The following is an 8643-nucleotide window of genomic DNA, read 5'->3' as shown; positions in this document are numbered from 1 at the left end:
GTTTGGATGCAATGCAACACTTCTTTTTTATATATATATAAAATGGATCCAATAAAAGGAATCCAATACTTAAATAAGATATGTAGGGGAAGAATGAAAATCTGAGTCACACATTTCATTAATTTTCATTTAATTGGCTCAACCCTTCATTCCAAATTTGATTTCACTTTAAGATATATAGATGGATCTCATCCAAATTATTATTTTAAAAATATATATATTTCAAGTAATTTCTTGATCAATTTGTTATCTCATCGTAAATCAAGATGAAGAAATTCCAACACTCGCATTCTAAGTAAGGAATACAAGCAAGGCTGTGTACATGTCTGAGGCTAGCATGACATAATATAACAATAACAACATGAACTACATATGCTTCGGTGCCATTGATTGCGTTCTTAATTTAAATCCGAGAGCATTACAATTTCTGGTTTTATATCTGAAAGGATCACGCCAAGAGAGGAGACTAGAGAAGTAGATTTAAACCTCTTTGTTTATTACATGATACTTAGCAGAATAGTACGACTTGATTTAGAAAAATGCATGCAAACATTATTTCAAACAAGCAAACAAACTTCTGGGGTTTTGATTTGGCTCTTAAAGTAGTAGCTAATCCCATTAGTATCGAGATAAAGGTACTTAACCACATTCTTTTATTCTATATTCAGAAATAAAATAAAATTTAATTTTACTATAAATAACAAATGACAAATTCAAACATCATTCGAACATTACTTCGGTTGTTGTCCCATCAGAATTTGGATTGAAGATTCTTCACCATTTTCCTATCCAAATTAAAAGCCTTGGCAAGAATATCAGCATTAATGGAAGGGTTTGAGCCAAATACTGCATTAGCGATAGTGATCAACCCTGGGTTTTCACTGCTAAGACCAGCAAACGTGATAGCATAGGTGTTCCCTATGTTGTACTGAAAGTGAATGAGACCCACAGGAAAAAAAAGACATCTCCGGGATATAGGACTTTAGAAATCAAACGATTATCTAGATTTGATGTAACGAAACCAATATGGAGTGTGCCTTCCAGAACAACTAGAATCTTTGAGGCACGAGGGTGAGTGTGAGGAGGGTTCAGGCCACCGTTAGGTGCATAGTCAATTCGAACCATAGATATACCCAATGTGTGAAGTCCTGGCATTTGTGCAACGTTAACAGGTGTGACAGTTGATCCAAATGTGTTGGATGTGTTTTTGCGGATATGGAGACTTGAAAAGTAAAAGTCATCTGCTTTGCCAAGCTTTGCATCTTTGCAGAATTTTCCGTTGACAAACACTGCATGAAAGCAAGAAATGTTGGTCAATACGAGAAGAAGAAGAAAAAAAAGATGAGTTTATGTTACTAAAACTTGAGTATAAATGTCGAATATATGGATGGGATAGATACGAGTGTGAAAGGTCTTAAGATTCATATCTCATATGTTAGAATTAAGTGACCCAAATCTATATTTAAATAAAATACAGTGGTAAAATAAAATAAAAGAAGAATCCATATAGAATTACATTTTTTTATTTTATTTTAGAATAAGGTTTTTTAAACCTTATTAAATTCCATCTATTTGATATTGATTAGAATAAGGTGTTTCAGTCTTACTAGAATATGGCTTTACAAGCCTATAAATAGACATAGTCCATTCCTCTTGTAATTATTCGAATTCGACATAGTGAATTTTCTTCTCCTCTGCCCGTGGTTTTTTCTCGAAAGGGTTTCCACGTAAAAAATTGTGTGTTCTTTATTTTATTTTATTTTTACAAATTGGTATTAGAGCTTCCGGGTTGTTCATCTCAATCACGGTAATGGCATCTTTGAAGTATGAAATTTCGCTGTTGGATCGTAACACTAGATTTGCGTTGTGGCAGATTAAGATGCAAGCAGTTCTTGCGCAGATGGATCTGGAGGATGCCCTGCTAGGGATAGATAAGATGCCTTCGACATTAACAGATGAAGAGAAGAAGCGTAAGGATCGAAATGTGTTAACACAATTACATCTGCATTTGTCCAACGAAATTTTACAGGATGTGATGAAAGAGAAAACCACCACTGCATTATGGAAGAGGCTAGAACAAATATGTATGTTGAAAACTCTAACAAGCAAGCTGCATATGAAGCAGCGTCTTTATGCTCATCGTTTGGAGGAAGGTGCGTCTGTACACGAACACTTAACAGTGTTTTAAGAAATTCTCTCAAACTTGAAGGCCATAGAGGTTCAGTATGACAAGGAAATCTAGGGTTGATTCTAGTTTGTTCGTTGCCCCCGTCTTATTCAACCTTTAGAGACATGATGATCATGAAACTAACTAAAAATTCGACTAAGGCAAGCGCACCTATCGAACAGTAGTATAGTTATGGTGAGAAAGGAAATATCGTATCCATGATGACTAAAAGTACTAGTAATTATTATCTTTTTATTATCTAGCCTAAGAACTAAAAGGTGTTTTTAAACTAAACTAATTTTCTAATATTATGACAGAGATGAAAGTTGGAAAATACTTTAGAAAAACTAATGGAGAAGACAATACCCAAGAAAGAATACACCTAGACTTCACTTATTACCTTTGACTTAGATAATTTATTCACTTGACTTATTCTGTAGGAATCCCTGATTTATGTTAATATCTCTTTCGAGACTAAAAACAATGGACTCTAGGTTGATTAATTGAAATCTCTTTCTAATTAAAACCCCTATTGTCACATTAACTCGATCTATGGATTCCCTTATTAGATTTGACTCTAATCCGGCAGATTTATGTCGTCCTATCTCTAGGATTGCATGCAACTCCACTTAATTATGAATGATCTACTTTTAAATAGGGACTTTTCCTCCACTGAATAAGCACATTAAAAACTTGAATTAATATCCTAAAATATTAAAGCAAGGATTAAAACTCACAATTAGAATAAGAACAAGTTTTTATCATAAAACTCAAAAAATAATAAAATCTGTCTTAGGTTTCATCTCCCTTAGGTATTTAGGGAATTTAGTTCATAATAATAATGGAAAACATTTCAAAGTTTGGAAAACAACAAAACATAAAGAAACCCAAATAACTCTTAGGAGATTGAGTGGAAGTCTTTAGTCTTGATGTAGATCCTGCCTCCGAGGTGATTTTGATGGCTTTCCTTAGGTATTTTCTGCCTTCTACTCTCCATGTCCCCAATAATTCACTTCTAGGGTGTTTATATAGCTTTAAAATGCTTCCAAACCCTCAAAACTGGCCTTTTTCGAGTAGAACTAGACTTGGGCTCGACAGGGACACGGCCGTGTGCCACGCTCGTGTGCAAGTGCTCAAGCCATATGTAATTCTGAGTTGATTTCTAGTCGACACGGCCATGACACACGAGCATGTGGTCTGTCTGTGTGCCTCACATGAGCATATGGTTTACCCGTGTGGAAGTGCCTATGCCTAGTGAAACACTATTTTAAGCCTAATTTGTCCGTTTTTGGCCCGTTTCTTGCTCTTTTTGCTATTCTAAGTTCTCCTGAGTGTAAAACATGAAATTAAAGGATTAGGAGCATCAAATTCACTAAAACCAAGGAAAAATCATTCATAAATATGCCAAGCATGGGGTAAAAATATGTATAAATTACGGTTTATCAAGACACGATATTATATAGCCGCGAGTCTCTCACAGTTGATGAGGTTTATGATTCTTTGACCTCGTATGATAAGATGAAGCATCTTGTGGTTAAACACGACTCTCAGTGAGAGGGTCTTATTATTCGTAGAAGACAAGATCGGAATGCTGATGATGATCGTGGAAGGACACAGGAACGGAATCCTTGCAGTAAATCTAAGGGTAGATCAAAGTCTTCAAACAGAGGTAAAACTTATAACTTCTGCAAGAAGAAAGGGCACATTAAATCTGAGTGCTATAAGCTACAGAACAAGATTAAAAGGGAGGCTACAAATCAAAAGGGAAAACAACCAGAAAATTTCGGTGAAGCTGATGTTGTAGAAGATTACAACGATGGTGAACTTCTAGTCGATTCGGTCAACAATTATAAAGTGAGCGAGAAGTGGATATTTGATTCATGCTGCACTTTCCACATGAGTCCCAATCGGGATTAGTTTACAACTTACAAAACAATGTCTGAAGGTGTTATTTTGATGGGAAACAATGCTTCGTGTAAAATCGCAGGTGTTGGAACAATTAAAGTTAAGATGTTTGATGGAGTTGTCAGAACACTTAGTGATGTACGACATGTTCCAGAATTAAAAGAAATTTAATTTTATTGAGTACTCCTGATTCAAAAGGTACAAATACACAGCTGAAAGTGGGGTTTTAAATATTTCCAAAGGTTCCTTTGCTGTGATGAAAGGGCAGAGAAAGACTGCCAAGTTATATGTTTTGCAGGGTTCTACTGTTACTGGTGATGCAACTGTCGCTTCCTCTTCCTTGTCAGATGATGATATTATTAAACTTTGGCATATGCGCCTAGGGCATATGAGTGAGAATGGCATGACAGAATTGAAGAGGACTTCTTGATGGGCAAGGAACTTGCAAACTGAATTTCTGTGAGTACTGTGTTTTTGGGAAGCAAAAAAGAGTTTGATTCACCAGAGTAATCCATAACATGAAGGGAGCATTGGAGTATATTCATTCTGATCTGTAGGGGCCATCCAGAGTGCCTTCGAGAGGTGGAGCTAATTATATGCTAACTTGAAGCAGAAAAGCGATACGTTTTTTGCATTTAAGTATTGGAAAATTATGATTGAAAAACAAACGGGAAAATAAATAAAATACCTCCGCACAAACAATGGCTTAGAGTTCTGTTCTGATGAGTTTAATATATTGTGCAAGTCAGAAGGGATTGTGAGACACTTGACAGTTCGCCATACTCTACGGTAAAATGGCGTTGCAGAATGAATGAACAGAACGATCATGGAGAAGGTTCGATGTATGTTGTCAAATGCTAACTTACCAAAGTCGTTTTGGCCTGAAGCAGCCTCTACTGCATGTTTTTTGATCAACTGATCCCCATCCGTTGCCATTGAGAAAAAGACTCCACAAGAGGTATGGTCTAGTAATCCTACTAATTATTCTGATTTAAAGATCTTTGGGTGTCCTGTGTATGCTAAAATTGAAACCAAGATCTATTAAATCTATTTTTCTTGGTTATAAAGCTAGTGTAAAAGGGTATAAGTTATGGTATCCTGAAAATAGAAAAGTTATGATTAGTAGAGATGTTGTTTTTGATGAAAACTGCTATGCTACCTAACTTATCCCTTAAAGGCTCTTCCAATAAATAAAATCAAAAGTAGGTGAAGTATCAGATTAATACAGAGTTGACTCCTCAAGCCAGTACAAAAATTAAGAATAGAGTTGCTTCTTCACCGCAATACTCTATTGCCAAAAACAGAATTAGAAGAGAAATTAAACCTCTAAAGAAGTATGCCGACGCTGATTTAGTTGCTTATGCTTTAAATGTTTCTAAAGATATAGATGCGAATCAAGAGCCATCTAATTATTCTGAGGCGGTTAGTTGTGAAGACTCAGAAAAGTGGATGTTTGCTATGCAAGAGGAGATGGAATCACTCCACAAAAATAGAACATAGGATCTTGTGAAACTTCCTAAAGGTAAAAAAGGTTGTTCGTTGTAAATAGGTGTTTAAAAAAAAGAAGGAACTCCAGGAGTTGAAGAACCTAGATATAAAGCAAGGTTTGTTGCAAAAGGTTACAGTCAAATTCAAGGAGTGGACTTCACAGATGTGTTCTCCCTAGTTGTGAAGCATAGTTTGATTTGAGCTTTGCTTGGTATTGTGACCATGCATGATTTGGAGCTTCATCAGTTAGATGTAAAAACTGCATTTTTGCATGGAGAACTTGATGAGGATATTTACATGCAACAACCAAAGGGTTTTACAGTCTCAAGAAAAGAAGACTATGTTTGCTTACTGAAAAAGTCCCTTTACGGTTTGAAACAGTCACCAAGGCAGTGGTACAAGAGGTTTGATTCTTTATGACTTCTTAGGATTTCAAAAGAAGTAGTTTTGACAGTTATGTTTACTTTAAGAAAAACAGTGATGGTTATTTTCTGTATCTACTTCTTTATGTTGATGATATGTTGATAATAGCAAAAGATAAAGGAGAGATAAGAAAGGTCAAAGCCCAACTAAGTGAAGAATTTGAGATGAAAGATTTGGGACCAGCAAAGAAGATATAGATTCTCAGGGATAGAAAAGCAAGTAAATTGTACCTAAGTCAGAAGGGGTGCATTGAGAAAGTTCTTTGCAGGTTCAATATGCAGAATGCTAAGCCTGTTAGTACTCCTTTAGCAACCCATTTCAGACTTTCATCGGCTTTGTCTCCACAATGAGATGATGAGATTGAGTACATGTCACATGTTCCATACTCTAGTGCAGTGGGATCTCTCATGTATGCTATAGTTTGTTCATGTCCAGATTTATCATATGCAGTTAGTGTAGTTAGCAGATATATGACGAATCCCGGTAAAGAACATTGGAATGCAATTCAGTGGATTTTAAGATACTTACGAAGTACTACTAATTTTTGCTTACAGTTTGGAAGAACTAGAGATGGAGTCATTGGGTATGTTGATGCTGATTTTGTTGGAGACCTTGATAGAAGAAGATCTCTCACAGGTTATGTCTTTATAATCGGAGGTTGTGCAATCAATTGGAAAGCCACATTACAAACTACAGTCGTTTTGTCTATCACTGAAGCTGAGTACATGGCGATTACTGAGGCTTGTAAAGAAGCTATTTGGTTGGAGGGACTCTTTAGTGAACTCAATGAAGACCTTCAAATTAGCACAGTATTTTGTGACAGTCAAGGTGCCATCTTTCTTACAAAAGATCAAATGTTTCATGAGAGAACAAAACACATTGATGTTTGGTATCATTTTATTCGTGATATTATTGCTCGTGGTGATATTGTTGTGAGCAAAATTAGTACTCATGAAAATCCTGCAGATATGATGACTAAGTCACTTCTTATAACCAAGTTTGAGCATTGCTTAGACTCGATTGGTGTTCATTGTTGAAGTTAAACCCTTAAAGGGTTTTATGGAAGAGGTGGAGAACTTGTTCGTTGAGAGTTCGCGATGAAAAACTTGTTCATTGAGAATTCGTGTCAAGGTGGAGATTGTTAGAATTAAATGACCCGAATTATTATTTAAATAAAATATAGTGGTAAAAAAAAGAATCCATATAGAATTACACTTTTTTTATTTTATTTTAGAATAAGGTTTTTTAAACCTTATTAAATTCCATCTATTTGATATTGATTAGAATAAGGTGTTTCAGTCTTACTAGAATATCGCTTTACAAGCCTATAAATAGACATAGCCTATTCCTCTTGTAATTATTCGAATTCGATATAGTGAATTTTCTTCTTCTTTAGCCGTGGTTTTTTCGGAAAGGATTTCTACGTAAAAATTTGTGTGTTCTTTATTTTATTTTATTTTTACACTATAAATGTTTGGATGTTCATTAGACACAAACACAAGTAGCTCAAGAAAAATGAAAGTATTTGAAGAGAAGACATACCAGAGCCCTTGGGATCATTAATGGCTACGTACAAAAGTCCTGAAGAGGGCTAGGATCAGAGGCAAAGGTCAAAGACGATGCAAGAGCCAAGATGAAAATGGCTACGAAAATCTGAAGGGCTTCCATTTTTTGTATATGGTAGAATTATAACTTAGATTCTTAATTCTATTTCTTTGAGAGGCTCTGCATGAATGAATGGCCATTTATAGGTTGAAGTCATTGAATTAGTCTATGATTTTGGCTTATTTTATTTCATTTCTTTAATTTGTACCACATCCAACAGTACGTGCATACTGAAACAGAAGAATCGTTTTTTATTTACTTTTTGTATCATTCTTCAGCAGGCCTGCATGAATTAATCTTCATTTTTCTCAAATTACGACTTATTGAAACAAAAGAGTCTTTTATTTGCTTTTTTTCAGTTATTAGATGATTTGTCTTTTTCTTTCTTGAAATTTGGCTCCGGCAGGATTGGGTCAATTAAAGCTAATTAAACAATGGGCTGCTGGCTTTTTCTGGATTGAGGGTGACTCAAACAGAATCTGAAAATCATGTTTGATCCTGATTTTCATGACTCATACATTACGAGACACAGTTTATACTAAAGAATATTATATATATTTATTATCATTTATAATTTCAACAATAATTAATGCTTTTGGTATCATTCATATAGTTTTATAGTTCATGTTGAAGTTTTGTGATTATTTTTTCTTACAATGTCATCTTTAAGATTTGAAGTTATATTTTTTTTATAAATACTATATATCTTATTACTACATTCAACACAATTAATGAATGCTTTGATTCTTAGTAGGATAAGGAATTTGGTTCCATCAAAATCTGCCAATGAGGACTGATATCACATGTACATACAAAAAAGTCGCTTTTGAAGAAATAACATAATAGCATTTTCTTGGTTGAGAATAGTGGAAGGACAAGCCTCTTTTGATGGCCCATTTTACTCCAAGAAAAGGAAAATAGAATTGAAATTTGAGAATTCGTTGATTTTGTATTCTAATCCCAATTGCAAATGGATTTTTATTCACAGAAGTTTTATTACCTTGTTTGGAAATTTTTTATATCTGCGGCTTTTACCTAAAGAGTAATACCATATA

At 34.7% G+C, this 8643-nt stretch overlaps 1 pseudogene; it reads right to left on the bottom strand.

Annotated features, from left to right (window-relative positions):
• Positions 1-751: 751 nt before the first annotated feature.
• LOC107894424 (germin-like protein subfamily 1 member 8) lies at positions 752-7651 on the bottom strand (annotated as a pseudogene).
• Positions 7652-8643: the final 992 nt, after the last annotated feature.

Source organism: Gossypium hirsutum, unplaced genomic scaffold, assembly GCF_007990345.1.
Source record: "Gossypium hirsutum isolate 1008001.06 unplaced genomic scaffold, Gossypium_hirsutum_v2.1 scaffold_1018, whole genome shotgun sequence".
NCBI classification, from domain to species: domain Eukaryota; kingdom Viridiplantae; phylum Streptophyta; class Magnoliopsida; order Malvales; family Malvaceae; genus Gossypium; species Gossypium hirsutum.
This window is presented reverse-complemented; position numbering and strand designations above follow the sequence as displayed.